We start from the raw sequence: 16464 nt of genomic DNA, 5'->3' as shown, positions 1-16464 counted from the left end.
AACTTAATCAGTTTGTGTTGGGACAACATGAAGAAATAATGTGGAACCCAGCATTCTTTACAGTGTAGTCTGTAGTCAAAGTGATAGTTCACACAAAAACTAAACCTCTGTCCTCATTTACTCACCCTACACTTTAAAAGCTTGAGTTTCTTTCTTTTGCCTAACACAAAATAAGATATTTTGAAGAAAAGAAAATGCTGGAAGCTGGTGCCCACTGACTTCCACAGCAATTTGTTTTCCTACTGTGGAACTCGGTGGATTCCGGCAAGTAGAATTCTTAAAAATGTCTTCCTTTGTGTTCAACAAAGAAATAAACCCATCAAAGTTTAAAATCACATCAGGGAGAGTAAATAATGAGGTAATTTTTATCCCTTTAACACAAGCTCAGGGCGACCTGGTGGCACAGTAGGTAGCATGTTCGACTCACAGCAAAAAGGTTGCTGGTTCGAGCCTCGGCTGGGTCAGTTGGCATTTCTGTGTGGAGTTTGCATGTTCTCCCCATGTTCGTGTGGGTTTCCTCCGGGTGCTCCGGTTTTCCCCACAGTCCAAAGATATGTGGTACAGGCAAATTGGGTAAGCTGAAATTGACCGCAGTGTATGTGTGTGAGTGAGTGTGTATGGATGTTTCCCAGTGATGGGTTGCAGTTGGAAGGGCATCCGCTGCATAAAACATATGCTGCATAAGTTGGTGGTTCATTCCGCTGTGGCGACCCCAGATTAATAAAGGGACTAAGCTGAAAAGAAAATGAATGAATGAATGAATGAACACAAGCTCAATGTTATTACATTTTCTGCATTCATGCTTTCTCAGTATCTTGCAACACCCTAGATGTAGATACATAGATGACTCATTTGTGGCCATTTCTATAGGCTGCTAAATGTAAGCCATCAACCTTATTAAAAAAGGTCAAAGTCTCTTTATAAACACTCCAGAGGCAGTTGACTGTGTGTCTACAACCATAGCTATATGCATGAATATCAATGTCTTGTAATATTTCTGCACTATAAACCAGGATGTATCGCTAGTATAAAAGCATTGATCCACAAGTTTCATTCATCCAGAGTAATTTGCAACCTGCCACGAGCATTAATCACCGACTTCAGGCTATGCTTCATGCAAATCAGTGAAGCATCTCAGTTGAAAGGTTAATACCATTAAGTGTCAGCATCTCTCAATGCTAATAGCACACACTGTCTCTATTGTCTGGTCTGGGGGAAGTCTGGGAAGTGTCCTTCCCCTGGGGCCGCGATCTCTCCATTAGCTAATTTCTGATCAGCTGCACCTCCCATCATTTATTCATAGCGCTGTCAGCTCGGTGACGGAGCATCAAGGCTGTTTATCTGATCCTTTACAAAACACTGCCCCTTCTTCGCCTCGCTCTCTACTGTCAATTCTAGCTGTGAATTTACATGTTGTGAATTGTTAATGTTGTAAATGTATCGCTCGGCCATGACGTAAGGATGCTTCTTGCACATTATTTCCACAATCTGTTTGATAATATTTGAGCAGTGTCTACCTGAATATGCATTTTGCCTTGCGACCCTGGTTTTGAGGCGAGGAGAGGTCTCATTGGTTTACATGGGGTTATGGAGGTCTGGGGAGGCTAAGGACACGAGGTAGCAGAGAGTTGTCTTGATTTCACTTGGCGCTGGAGAGTGACATACAGTAGGCATCCTAAGGTACAGTTTCCCCCTCACACTTGATTGCTCTTGTCATTACAATGGAATGCAGAGATGGACTGTTTAGATGCACATGATTAGAGATGGGGCAGAGCGAGATATTTTTTAATATTCTAATATTCTATCATGTTTTTGTTTTTCGTTACACTGTAAAAATAAAGAAGTTAAGGTAACTCAAACCATTTGAGGAAATCTATTGCAACAAAACATTTAAGTTCAAAAACTAATCCTAATGAGTACTGTGAACTTAATTCATTTGAGTAAATTAAGCAATTTGAGAACAGTAAAACCCAATAAATGAAGAGAACTCAAACCAACTGAGTACTGTAAAACCCAATAAGTTAAAGCAACTCAAACCGTTTAAGGAAACCGATTGCTACAATCCATTTGAGTTAAAAAAACTAATCTATATGAGTACTGTGAACTTACTCCATTTAAATTGAAGTAATGAGGTATTTAATTAACTCATTACCTTCAACACTGAGTTCAAAACTCTTTTCAAATGAGTAGAATTAATTTTCAGTCAATTTTGAGTTAACTACACTCATTTCATTAGATAAAGTTGACTGTTAGATTTTACAGTGTATGATACAGCATCTATATTTATTATAATATTTTATTATCCAATGTTTTCTACTTCTACTGAACATTAAGGGCCATCTGAAACCCATTAGTTTTCTGATATTCTGTTTCCTATATTCGTTTTTGAATAATTCAGTGTTTTATGTCTTAACATAAGATTGAAAAAATGTAAAAAATATATTTTTAAAACAAATACAATTTTTTTTTCAGTTGAGATGCTGCACATCAAAATTATATGCATAAAAATGGATGAAAAATGTGTATTATTAAAAATACTATTATTACTGATAGTTTTAAATATGTGAAATCAGAATAGGGGTGACGCAGTGGGTAGTGGTGTTGCCTCACAGCAAGAAGGTCACTGATTCGAACCTCCGCTGGGTCAGTTAGCGTGTCTGTGTGAAGTTTGCATGTTCTCTCAGTGTTTGCGTTGGTTTCCTTCAGGTGTTCTGATTTCCCCCACAAGTCCAAAAATATGTGGCACTGGTGAATTGAGTAAGCTAAACTGTCCGTGGTGTATGTGTGTGTATGGATGTTTCATAGTGATGGGTTGCAGCTGGAAGGGCATCCGCATGCTCAAAATGCAGGATAAGTTGGATAAGGATAATGCTGGATAAGTTGGCGGTTTATTCCGCTGTGGCGACCCCACAGAGACTAATAAAGGGACTAAGCCGAAAAAAAAATGAATGGATGAATATTAGAATTTCCATATTTTATCCATTACCCACAGAAGATAAAAAATAGTAGTTAATAGCTACATAAAAAACAACAACATGCAAATGAAAATCCATCAGCTTTTCAATTATATATTTTTTCAATGGATTGGTGTGTTTACATTAGTTTAACTACACAGCAATAGTGTCAGCTGCAGCAGGTTGATTTTACAGCACCAGGTTAAACTTCCTGACACCTTTATGGCATTCAAATACATTAAAAATAAATGCAGGCCACCGCTGAATATTGAGAATAATCTTTGAGTGGCGGTCTCCAAAATTAAACAAAGAACAGACTTGAAAACATTATCCCACCAGTCTCTTTAGTTGAGGTTAATATTAAATGAAACAAATCAATCAATGACTATAAAAATGATATGATTTTTAGACTGTTGCACTTTTTTGTGTTGTCAAGATGCTCCTGTTTATATAGGCCTATTGTTGTGTGTACAACATTTGTATATTTATAACCATCTCCAAGAAATTAGGGGGTCGTGAGTCACTGGCAGCGTTATTTTGGGGGTTGCAGGCTAAAAAGTTTGGAAACCCCTGCTCTAAGGAAAACCACCCATTTAAATGAGAAATACAGAATTGTGTATATCCTATTTTATTTTTAGACATATATTTGGTTTTGGTCTATATAGATCTAAAAAAAGTAAACAAAACAAAACAGCTCAAAAATCTTGATAAACTCACTATATGACCTCAGTAACAGTCTAGTCAGTTGTTGACTGTCCTGACTTATTCCTTAGGTTATGTCAACGTTATTCAAATGACATATGCAGAGCTGAAAGACTGTAAGCCTGTGTGTGGTCAGCAGCTATTTCAACATAATGGTGCTCAATGATTGAGCATTTTGAGTAAGGAACGTCCCAAAAATAGACAACAATTTGAATAGATTGAGTTCAAAGATACCTTCTTGTAGGATTAGTTCACTGCAAAATTAAAATGACCTACTAATTGACTTATCACCCCTCATGTCTTTCTTCGGTCAAATGGAAATTAAGATTTTTAAGGGAATATGTACAAGTTTTTTTTGCCTATGTAGTGGACTTCAATGGACTATAAAGACTCCAATTGGAGCTTCAAATGACTCTACACAATCCTAGATGAAGAAAAAATGTCTAGTCTAATGAAATAATCTGTTACTTTCATAAAAATTATACAACCTGATCTCATGAGAAGTCGTAACTGTTTGATATATTCACGAAAAAGTGCCTAATTTGTACGAATTCATACCATTTCGTGCATATGAACATGTACGATTTTTAAAACTTCACCCCTTAATTGGTCATTGGTGGATGTGCAATTAGTACTGTACAAGTCTTGTAGAGTTGTCTGTATGTATATGTGTGTTTGTGTGTGATTTTGCAGTCTAATGTCAGTCAGTATTGGTTTACTCTTCAACAGTATTGCGAAGAGCTCTTCACATCTGCACAGCTGCACTGAAGGAGAGCCAGAGGTCAACGGAGGTATACGTATTGTTATGATAATCTGAATAAGCATCTATGTTTGCGATCTAAATAGTGTGCTCATTGAAACAGAGTGTGACCAGCTGCCTTGTAAAAGAGACTTTATGATATTTGCAAGCTCTTCTCAAACAAGTTTATCTATTGCTGACAGTCCCTGTTCTTTTTCCGTCTCATGCATAATCAGTCATCGTAGATCAAATAATTCAGCGTGGTCTGAAAAAATTAATTAGCTTGGGACTAATTGGAAAATAACATCTAATTTTGATTAGCTTTCTTTTGTTGAGTTGATTGGGTCACTTGATACTCCTGATCTTGGGCTTCCTGCCACAAGGAGAAAGAGACACGCCACCTTGCTCTGTGTAGTCTCATTAATGTTTCAAGCTCATTAATTAGCAAATCTCCTCCAAATTTGGCACTGTTAAACACAGAGAGGTAATAGTAGCCCTTTGTGAGGGTTCAGAGTGACGGAGCGTTTTAAACTGTGTTTTCTATTTTCTGATCTTCTGTGTTACAGCTAAAAGTTTTTGTGATTCTCAACCATATTAACTACTTAAAGTTGGAATGTAATGGAGTGACTCATTTTTTTTCCACATTGTTATGTACATCTGAGGAAAACTAAAATGTATGGCTTGAGTTTTAACAGAACTGAATGTGAGTTTGAAGTCACTCGAAAATAAGGGGGGCAGCTTAAAGGGCACCTATGTTGAAATTCTTTTGTAAGCTGTTTGGACAGAACTGTATATAGGTATAAAGTGTCCACTGTCATATTGGAGTGATATAAACCCAACAAGTTTCTTTTAAAAAATTTCCTGATGTTAAAATAGGACCCAAATCCCAGTAACTTTAAGGCCCACCGCAACATGACGTAGGAGTGTGGTTTTTCCCACCCCACGAATTGATTGACAGACACCATGTTTCTTTAATAACATGTGTACACATGTCCACACAACATTTCTTTGCAAAGAAACTGGGATTAAAATATTTGCTACAGCATTTTTATAAGTTTTATAGGTTTAAAATGCTTTTAAAACAGAGCATGTTTGTAATAAAGATACAAGAAATAAAATGTAGTTCTTAACTGCTGTAATCACCAAGATATGTCAGTAACCGTGCATTAATGTGTGTATGTCTGTGCTGTGTACTGCAAACAGCATTTGTGTGAGACTCATCATTTCAGAAAGGCTTGAATAAACTCCACCACAAATACATCAAATAAACTTACTTGGTATTTTTGACTAATGAGCTGTATTTTAGCTTCATCCGACGCAACTTCATCTGACGCAACGCATGATGTGAAGCAGACACTCATTTGTATTTAAAGCCACAGGCTACAAAAACAGCTACATTATACTCCGACACCAAAATGGGCAGATTCTGGAGGCTATAATAAAGCTGAAATTTTACAGACACATTCTGGAGAAACCAAAGGCTTATCTTACATGTTTTAAAAGAGGTAAAATAGGTGCCCTTTAAATCAGCTAAAATGTATTTTATGTCTTTGATGCCTATTGCCATTTAAAGGCTGTTTAGTAAAGAAACACTTTAAAATAGGACAAAAGTCAGTGCCTAGTGTATTAGCCTAGTGGTTAGTGTATTGACACATAGCACTGAGGTGCTTGTGGCGACATGAGTTTGATTCCTGGCTCGAGGTCCTTTGCTGATCCTTCCACTGTCTTTGCTCCCCACACTTTCCTGTTTGTAAATCTCCACTGTCCTATCAATAAAGGTGAAAACCCCCCCAAAAAGTAGGACAAAATAGGATACTCGCTTGTTCGGTAACTGATTTATGTCCTGTTTATGACCCTTTTTTACAGTATTGGCAATAACCAATATTGTCTGGGTCAAAATTATAATTTTTGATTAGTAATTTGTATTACCAAGGACTTAATTAGACTAATTTAAAGATGATTTTTTTAAATACTTTTACAATTTATATAGTGAACCCTCAGATTCCATATTTTTAAATAATGCATTTGAAATAATGCCGAATATTGTCATATCCTGTCATCAATGGAAAGCTTATTTATTCAACTTTCAGGTGAGGTATACATCTTTCATCTTTGAAAAAAGGAAAAATAAAAATAAATGAAAAAAGATATAAGTCTCAATAAAAAATTATTGAAACTTATGACTGGTTTTGTGGTTCATGTTCACATTTGCATTAATGTATATGCTTAAAAATAAAAACTTTTCCAAATCTTTATTTCCCATTTTTTTCCCTGTCATAGAAATGTGAAGAATGGATTTCAAAATAATTGAAGAAATCCAAATAGTTGAAGATCCAGTTTTATTCAAAAGTCAAAACAATAAAAAATGAAGCATGCAGTTATGAATCAATTACACAATCATTGACACATTTTGAAAATAGATATTTCCATTGAGTTTTCCTTTTTAAGCCAACTTTGAGTTTAACGTTATTAACATTTAAACTTTTTACCACTAGTTGACAGCAATAGTGTACAGTATAAACAACAAAAAGTATTGGGAAGAAATATGATGATGCAAGCCATTTCTCATACAAGCAATACAATTCAATATTGCCAACTAGACCAGTTGTTTACTGAAATTTGAGCGGGATTTACCTCACAAAAGACTGTAAAAGTGTTTCACTGTTGTCAGTGATATTTGATGTACAGCAGAGCAGAATGTAAGTCTCCAATCGATTGACTGGTGTTTCAATTGAAAAGGGCTGATTCATGTCTCAGAGTTTAATCCCATATAATACGAGGGAGTTAGTTTGTTTGCACGTGTGCTGCAGTTTGACAGACAAAACCCTGCCTCAGAGTTGCCCAGCTGGCCTTTGTTGAGGGATTTCCGCTCTGTTGCCCTCTGGGACTCGTGCATGACCATTCTGCTTTGAGACGGCCGAGGTGATGGAAAGGTGGGGGAAGAATGAGGGAAGCGGAGGAGAGAATTGAAGGAGGAGGAGGAGGTTTCTGACCATCTGTTGGCTATACAATATGCCCCCAGGCACAAAGCAGGTTTACTCTGCTGTCTTTCTCTGCTGGCTTCATCGTGGAGCTTGCTTCTGGAAAATCTGTAAACCTCACCACATAATCGATGACATCATACGGCGGTTTCCTGCCAGTGCCAGTGGAAACATGTCTGGTCTTAAACGCTGTCATTATAGAGGCGATATTATAAGACTTTCAGAGTTCGTCTGCTTGTTTGAGTTCTCCCTCAAAATAAATATGTAAGTTGGGATCTTAGGGAGGAGTATGTTTTTGCTATATCAGCATGATTTTGAAAAAGCTTCTGCTTTTGGAAGAGTTGAGTACAATGCCTTGTAACTGTAATTAATGGGGGCTTTGTATGGGGTCATAGGGGAAAAGTCACATGTTCTTCTTGACATTGAGTGTCCTTCAGTGAAGAACATCTGCTATTTGGTTTTATTTCTCTCTGTGGACTTGAAAGATCAACCGTTAGGTGGTTGTTTACCAGTCAAAATCCAAAGATTAAAGAAAATGATGTAAATCTTTTTACTGGTTTTCTCATCCGCCCAATAATATCCAGCTTCAGGCCGCAGAACCACACACGTTTTATGCACACACAATCTGGCACACACAATCTAGGCAAACCATATATGGTTACGACGGATTTTAATGTTATTAATGTCTTCTTGGACATCGTCATCGATATATTTTGATATATGTGGTTAATAAATATTGTACACAATAAACAATAGTGTTTACTTTAATTTATTTCACAAATATTGCGATCGAGACGGGCAAATGGGGAGCGTTGTTTCCGATCGCCCTTCAATATAATAGACTGAACAGATTTCTATCTGTCATCATGGGTGATCAGTCATTATTATCGCAGATACTCGTTTGCTGGCCTTGCTGAAAGATCTAAATTGGACAGGTTTATTTTATATAATGGATTCATTTATAATGAAGGAAATATTAGCAAGTTAATATAGGCAATAATACATTTTACATGTAATAAATGTATAACACTATATTAATATTTTACTCAAGCGATTTAATGTGTGTATTTGCTTAATTTTCTAATAAGGTTTTAATTAGTGATTTCCCACATTAAATACTGAAGTAGGCTTAATTTATAGTAAGCAATATATTGTTTTTAAACCAAAATTTAGCAACATAAACAAATTAACTATTAATAATTAATCAAATAATAATAATAATAAGTAAATATATATATATATATATATATATATATATATATATATATATATATATATATATATATATATATATATATATATATATATATATATATATATATAACTACAGCTGTGACAGTTTAGTAAAATATATTAGTTTATAATCAGATAATCAGTTAAGATAATCCGTTTATAACTATATTATATATTGTTTAAATGATTAACTATAGTAATTAATTTTCATGTGACACATTATTGTTTGCTTTTCATAGTTTACAACAAAGTAATTTTAACCAAGTATGATAATATTAAGATCCAGAATTAGTTTATTACGCTTAAACCTACAATTAGACGGTCTGACGGTTTTCTTTGTGTATGTGGACACGTGAATAAAGTCATAAGTGTCTTTAACCAATTATATTTATTTACATAATTTGGGTTCAGAAACTGCAGAGATGTTAAAATGATTCTTACGATATAATAATAAAGACTGAAATGGGAAACCATATTTGTGAAATTCAATAGGTGGCGATAATGCAAAGGAGTTAAGTTACCATATATGGTTTGCCTATATCGTGTGTGCTAGATTGTGTGTGCCTGAAACGTGTGTGGTTCTGCGGTTCTGCAGCTGGATATATCTCCATCCGCCAAGCAAATTCATCAGGTTGATCTCTACAAAAAGTAATTGCATACCCTTCAGCAAGCCACATGATTTTAGGTATCATTTTTAACCATGTGGGACATGCTACATGCTGAAAGTCATTGTTATGTGCGTTTTTCCAAAGCGACTAACTCTAATTATTTGTGCATTCAGTAGGGAAACATCAAGATTATCCTTGAATATTCCAGGAAAGCAAATCCTCATTCTTCCACGGCATCATTTCAATGATCTCAACAGCATCACGAGGGAGTTAATGTATTATTTCTGCATATTATTTTTTATATGTAGCAATCACTGAAGCTCCCCGCCCTAGCATATCCATTCATTCGTGAATTCATTCAAGATTATTTTCCATCATATTATGAGGGATTTACCTATTTACAGCTGTCATATTTTGGTCTGGCTTTTTATCATTTGTTTGCATCCAGTACTGTCATCTTAAAAAATATTGAATCGTTTAAATGCACTCAAAAGGGTCTTATGTTTACTTCTTATAATCCATAAGATTAAACATAAGTAATTCAATGGCACCATGTGCCATAAAGCTTGAATACTGTAAATGAGAATTATGTAACAATGGCATCTGATCTTCTTATACACTTAGAACCTGCTTTAGGCATAAATCAGTTCAGTCTGGTCACGTGAAAGAGCTTTACCAAGCCCTGTTCTTAAGTAGTTTTCCTCTCGTGCCAGTTACAGACCTGGCTGATCTCTCTGATCCATGATTTCAGCTCAATAAAACCTTTGAGCTACTTCATTTGCATTCCTGTAAATAAAAGTATTGTGTTGTGTTTTGGGGAATGAAGGCCTGTGGCATGCATGAATGCATATTTAGTCTCAAGCACGTGTGATGGTTGAACATGTAAGAAAAGTCAAATTTTCGCTTTCTTCTGCTACTCATCAAACAATGGGAAACACATTAGCATACAGTTTAACCTCCCCACTGCTTCTTTTCTTACAGCCCTTTTAACTCAGTCCCATAGGCCCCAAGCATTAGAGCTACATTTAGCAAGGCTTTTTAAAGAAAGTTGAAAAAGAACCTGCTGGTACAGGACATGAGGGTGTGTAGATCATACTGAAGAAGAGATAATACAGCGTTTTCGTGCTCAATTCAATTAAAAATGATTCAAATCTACCTTTTTAAATGTTTTACCTTTCTGATATTCAAACATCTGGCTGTTTGATTATTTGTCACACAATACATTTTAATGAAAGCTCTGTTATGCTTTATTTAGTCTTACGCTTATCAAAAATCAAAATGAGCACACTTTTTAAGCTTCTCTTGTTCATACAATGACTGTCACATTTGTGTAGTTCTCAAAGGCAGTTGTCATTGTTGCATCTAAAGGCACAGTATGTATTTTTCACTGCTAGAGGACAAGTGTTCACAACAAACAAAGGAGTAGTTTGATGACGCCATTATTGAGTTACTAAGTTGTCATCTTCATTACATCCTATGGGACTCCTGCAGAAATCATATACGGATGAGCTAAAGTATTCAAAACCTTTTATCATGGTAGTATGAAGAAAGGTAATGTATACCATCGAAACGAGGCCACTGAAGCTTTTGCTAATGAGAGTCAAGCGTGACGCAAGCATAGACTGTAAAAAATATGGATGTAATATCCGTGATGTCAGTCAAAGGTTTCTGAAGAGCGCAAATGAAGCTACAAGTGGGCGTGGCCAACGTCGCCATTTTGTTCTCGCATCATCATCGCACCGTTCGGGGGTAGCCAAACTAGGGCAAAGAGGCAGAGTATCAGTGGAGCTACAGGTATCTGCTAGCATTTTGCTTAGATGGGCTTTTCACTGTTGTAACACTGTTGTAACAAAGCCATAAGCATTGTTCTTATAATGTTTTTCCAAGGTTATTTATAAAATCCAGGCATAACACTGTATGATAACCTTTCAAATGACTGTTCTCGAGCCTACAGCTAATCAATCTGACAGATTCTGTGCATTCAAGTTCTAAAGAAAAATAAATACGATAAATTATCGTAAATAAAACAAAAGCATTTATAGATACGGTATATAAGTATATGATTTCACTCACTTGGGAAATGGAGGCAACTTGAATGGTTTGTGTGCACAATTAAGTGCACACAGCATGCCATATTATCTGATAATTAGCCATAGTCCTTGTAATCAGTGTAGATGAGCACCAGCTGTGTCTGTGTGTGGGTGTCTGCATTATTGTCAGCTGCTGTAGGAGTTGATGAGCGCAGGGAGTTCTGGGAGTTGTAGTTCGTTCAGCAGTAATCTCCAATAGAGAAAACCCGGCTGGCGATTGCAACAAACTACAGGAAGCAGTTGCCAGTGGAGACAACACCACTGGCAATCTCAACACCTAACATGTTTATTTGTATTTTTTGGCACAATAATAAAGAGGAAGGAATGATCTGTACGTAGCCAAAATAGTTTTTATTGAATGAATGTCCCGATAAAATGAACAGAATTGGAATTTGAAAATTTGTCATCGCAGTCTATGAAGAAAGTGTATTGAACTGAAAGGTGACTGTGTGCTGTCAAGATCCTAGCTCCACTAAAAAGTGGTTTACATGCTACAATGTGTGCAATAAATGCAAGATCGTATGCAGTTTTACAAAAGCTTTGTGATGAACAAACTGAAATATAGCCACCATTTCAGCCACAATACTGATGATTGCAGTGGTGGCAATTTTTAGAGCAGCCTTTTGTCACTTTCATTATTAAGTAACATGAACATTCTGTCACATAAACTGTTACAGGTGTAAAAATTAAAATTTCCTATAATTTTTCTACTACCAAGGTGGTCATTTTGACCGTTTTTAATTTTTGCAGTTTAATAACTTTGTTGAAATGAAACACATATCTGTAATTCCCTGACTTTTATTAAATATATGTACATATTTCCTTCTAACATTGTTATTTTATTAAAATTACAAAACACAAAATGGCCCCATGCATCTCAGTGTCTGCTACTTTTCCCTGTGACTTTAAATAAGCATGCTTCTGTTGCCTAGCAACTTCCTGCCATCAAAAACATAACTTTCTGTTGTCAAAAACATAACATATATGTTTAAGATATGCCTTTCAAAGCAGCATATTCAGTGCTGCAAAATACCCTTCTCTGCTTGAGAAAGTCAAAATGAAAGTGAGTCGCAGACATCCCGAAGTGGTCTAGTAGCCAAATTTTATATTTATAGGCTGTATTACAAAAATATAGTATTTTGAGGTGGTGACTTAAATATGAATAGACATTGACTTAAATATGAATAAATATGGTGACAGACATTCAAGGCTTATTTTTAATATCTCAATGGAAGCTTTGAATTTGAATACCACAGTGACAGACGAGTCTTCCCATTGGTCCTGTGGGTCAGCCTGAACACCTGCTGGTGACCTACTCACACCTGCAGTTCTCCACAATGAACGTTCAGCGTTCTCCAGCCTCCGACGCCTAGACTGCAGCTCTGCATAAGAAATTTGGCTAGAGGAGAAATGGTCATGCCAAACAGAGCCTGGTTTCTCTCAAAGTTTTTTTTCCCCCTTCACTTTCGTCAATTAGTGAAGTTTGTTCCTCGTCACTGTCGCCACTGGCTTGCTTGGTTGGGACTTGTGGAGCTGTGCATCAATGAATTTGCTCTTCTATGTCTGGACTTTCAGCAGTGAAATTTAAACCACTCTGAACTATACTGAACTGAACTATACTGGACCGACAGTTTCAGTTTGCTAGAACTTCTATGTTAAGCTGTTTTGAAACAATCTACATTGTAAAAAGCGCTATAGACATGAACATGAATTGAATTAAATTGAATATGCCGTCTTATATGAGACCAGTCAGAATGACAGCTATGGTAATTCTAGTAGTTATATAATTCTAGTAGATCCAGTGTTAATAACTGCCCCCACCTGAAACCTTGAATGTGTTGGCCTCATTATAATCCACATCTCCTCTGCTGTGTATCATGTGTCTATGATCATCTTTATACAGCTTGTTTTGGAAAGGGTGGACATATATTGTGTGTGCCTGCACATGCTGCCTACGGGACCCAGTGCTGTTGCACATGTCAGGTCATTATTAATAGTTAATGAGGATTGATATCCCTCTGCTCTGACCTTGGGGTTTGGGTTTCCTGGTGGAAGCCGCTCCCATTGATCCTTTAGTTCTCATGTGCTGTTGGACAAACTACTCTCTCAACACTCCATTGGCCATCTGAATGGCCATGCGGTGACGATTTATGGCTGTCAGTGTAAGTGTGAGGAAACTGGCACACCGTACACACTAAAGGCCAATTCACAGTAAGAATGATAGCTATATTAGCATCCACGCCAATAGCCATTAATATTATGTCAAATGCACGTACATACTGAAGTTTTGTTGTCTGTAAATTTAAATTCCCAATCTCTTTGATGCATGGGACAAACACCAAGCCAATGGCATAGAACGAGTGGCAATGAAAAACAACTGTGTTATCGCCTCGCTTTGACTGCGTCTGGTCTCGTCTAGATTAAAAAGCTGCACGTGAACACATCAAACAGACAACAGCACGAAGATTCTGAATTCGCATGAAAGGATGTACCTTTCCATTCCTGCAGATGGCAGTATCTTTAATGAATTTACATAAAGGGAAATTGAAACTAGTTTTGCACACGTACAAACTGTGAACAAAGCAACCCAGGCTCATTCTGAAAACGTTGTCCCGAGGACATTTCGTTTTTTAAGCAAACGCTACGGGGCGGTATGGCGCCGTTCCTTTTAGCGCTCGCCGGCTGACTGCCTACCTTCGTGTGGAGGGCTTTCCCACTGCAGCCAGTTTGTTCGGTTAGCTCGTCCTGTACGTCGGCGGACTCGAGGCGCAGAGAGGAGCTGACCACGACGACGACGACCGGGTTCGAGTCCAGAGAAGAGCGGTTCAAGAAATCAGGTAAGACTAAAACAGAATCCAAGAAATAAAGCGATAACATAACAGGGTGAGAATGTGGTAAAATCCGAAAACGTGTTAAAAAAAAAAAAATCGGATGAGGGCTTTTCTTTTTCTGGATGGCCTTTGTAAATCGTTGGTTGGGTTTAGGGCAGGCGGGTCGATCGGTAAAATCGGTTGGGTTCAGGAAAGGAGGAGAGTGGTTCGGCCGGCCCATTGGCCGGTCGCTCAGTCAATCATTCAGCCAGTCGGACAGACAGACGTTCGTTCGACAGCGGCCTCTGGTGGGTTCGTGCGAGAACAGCGCGGGCACGAACGGCACTCGCGGGAGACGTCCGAGAAGCCAAAAAGGCGCACACAGCGGCCTCTTGCGGATTCGCGAAAACCCAAAACTGCTAAAATATGTACCTCCCGGGACTTATTTCGCGGTCTCCAGAAACGTCCTCAGGACTATGTTTTCAGAATGAGCCTGGGTTGAAACAAAGCAACATTTATGTTTGCTCACCAAAGAGGGATTCTGTACATGTCTTATAAACTGATAATCCATATTGTTTGCAAATATTTGAGAAATGCGACCACATTACATCCAGCTTCTTTGTGTTCTCATATGACTTGCGTTGTTTGCTTGTTTTCATCACTTCAGGTTTGTTCTCGCACTGATTAGTAGCCAATCAAACCCTCTCTTTTACTGATGGTTGACGCCATTTATACATGCTTAACTGGGTAAACTTCATCTGATAGGAGCCTGATGAAAGGTGATATTTGGAACAAACCAAACAAATATAGTACGCTGACAGACGCTCACAGATGCTCTCGATGCAGCTCAATGTCTGACTGTCGACTTGGTGTGTCCCGGCCTTAAATCCTGGTGGATTCTGATAGCCTGTTCAATGTTTTTATAGATAATCAACTGGGAAAAAAGTCTGAAAGTGATTCTGCTGTATTGTTTTCGGCTTCATTGTTAATATAGATATAGAATAGCTCTTAAAACATGACCGTCCTTTGGTGTGAATAGGCCTTTTTTAACAAAAATGAAAAGTTGTCATTAACTTATTGTCATTAAAGCATTCTCGGGCCATCTAATATAGATGATTAGTTTTATTTTAGCATTTTTGCTGAAATTGTGGTTTGTGGTGAATCACAAAATCGAACTCAATGGCTGTTGGCACTTTAAGAGTCAAAAGAATCATTCAGGCAAAGCTTAATAAATACCTGTGGCCTCTGATGATGCAATGCATGATGACGATCCAAGTCTTATAAAGCAAAACAATTGTTCTTTCAAACAAACCAGCACAATATTAGTTAAAACCTTATTACTTTTAATTCAAAACCTCTGGTCAGCAAACTTCAGGACAATTTGCTGAGGCTGTTGATTAAAGATTGTTGTCAAAAAAGTTCAGTTTTTTGCACAGACCAAACATTTAAATTCAAAAATCCCACATGCATTAATCTTGTTCTTTATACGATAGGCATGGGCTGGTGACGGTATGATAACCTTGGATAAAAATATCACGGTATTGTGATTACTACTGTAAAATATTGTCTTTTTAAATATCAACAACTTTTCCCCCATTGAACACAATACATTTTATTTTAAGAAACATTTAAGAAAAAAAAATCGCAACATCGTAGGAACAGTATTAGATATTTTAGTGGTTTTGACTTTTCCAAACTACGGTAAACCTTTAAACCAGTTATCGTCCCATATACGACGCAGATAAGGTTCCCAACAGCAGGAAATGACTCTAGGTCTTAGCAGCCAGACTTGTATTTTCCTGTTTTTGCATCTCCTTTTCTACATTCCTGGCCTTCCGATTGAAACACGGAAGTTGGCGGCTTTGTTTAAAGGATGCCACACAATTAGACAAAAGCTTTTCTAGAACGCTCTTTCAACACAGCTGTTTTCATAATCAGAGATTCAATAAATACCTTAAAGGGATAGTACACCCAGAAGTGTAAAGTCACTAATCCTCCATCTCTACCCAAACATATTCAGTAACTTTCATTTTAATGGTCCATTTGAGTATTAGTAGACTGTCTGTTGTTACTGCTCCTTCAACAGACCTTTAACTGACTATAAGAAGCTTTGCAAGTAAATGTCAATTTACACTAACCCTAACCCCAACCTAACAGTCTATATAATGTAATGAGCATTAGTTGGCATGTAGATGCAATGTAACTTAATTCAACAAACGGACGGTCAAATTAAAGTGTGACCCTTTCTACTACTGAACACAGAATGTTCTGATGAACGTCGGATGAAATGTTCTTTTGTGTTTAAAAGGACAAAGAAGCTCATAAAGGTTTGTGAGCGTGTGTGAGA

General features: G+C 37.1%; 1 protein-coding gene across 2 annotated transcripts in view; it reads left to right on the top strand.

Annotated features, from left to right (window-relative positions):
* The window catches only part of myo10l3 (myosin X, like 3), a 179175-nt gene that overhangs the window by 17045 nt on the left and 145666 nt on the right, over positions 1-16464 (top strand). The gene's annotated exons all lie outside the window — the stretch shown is intronic.

The sequence above is a fragment of the Danio aesculapii genome, chromosome 9 (assembly GCF_903798145.1).
Source record: "Danio aesculapii chromosome 9, fDanAes4.1, whole genome shotgun sequence".
NCBI lineage: Eukaryota > Metazoa > Chordata > Actinopteri > Cypriniformes > Danionidae > Danio > Danio aesculapii.
This window is presented reverse-complemented; position numbering and strand designations above follow the sequence as displayed.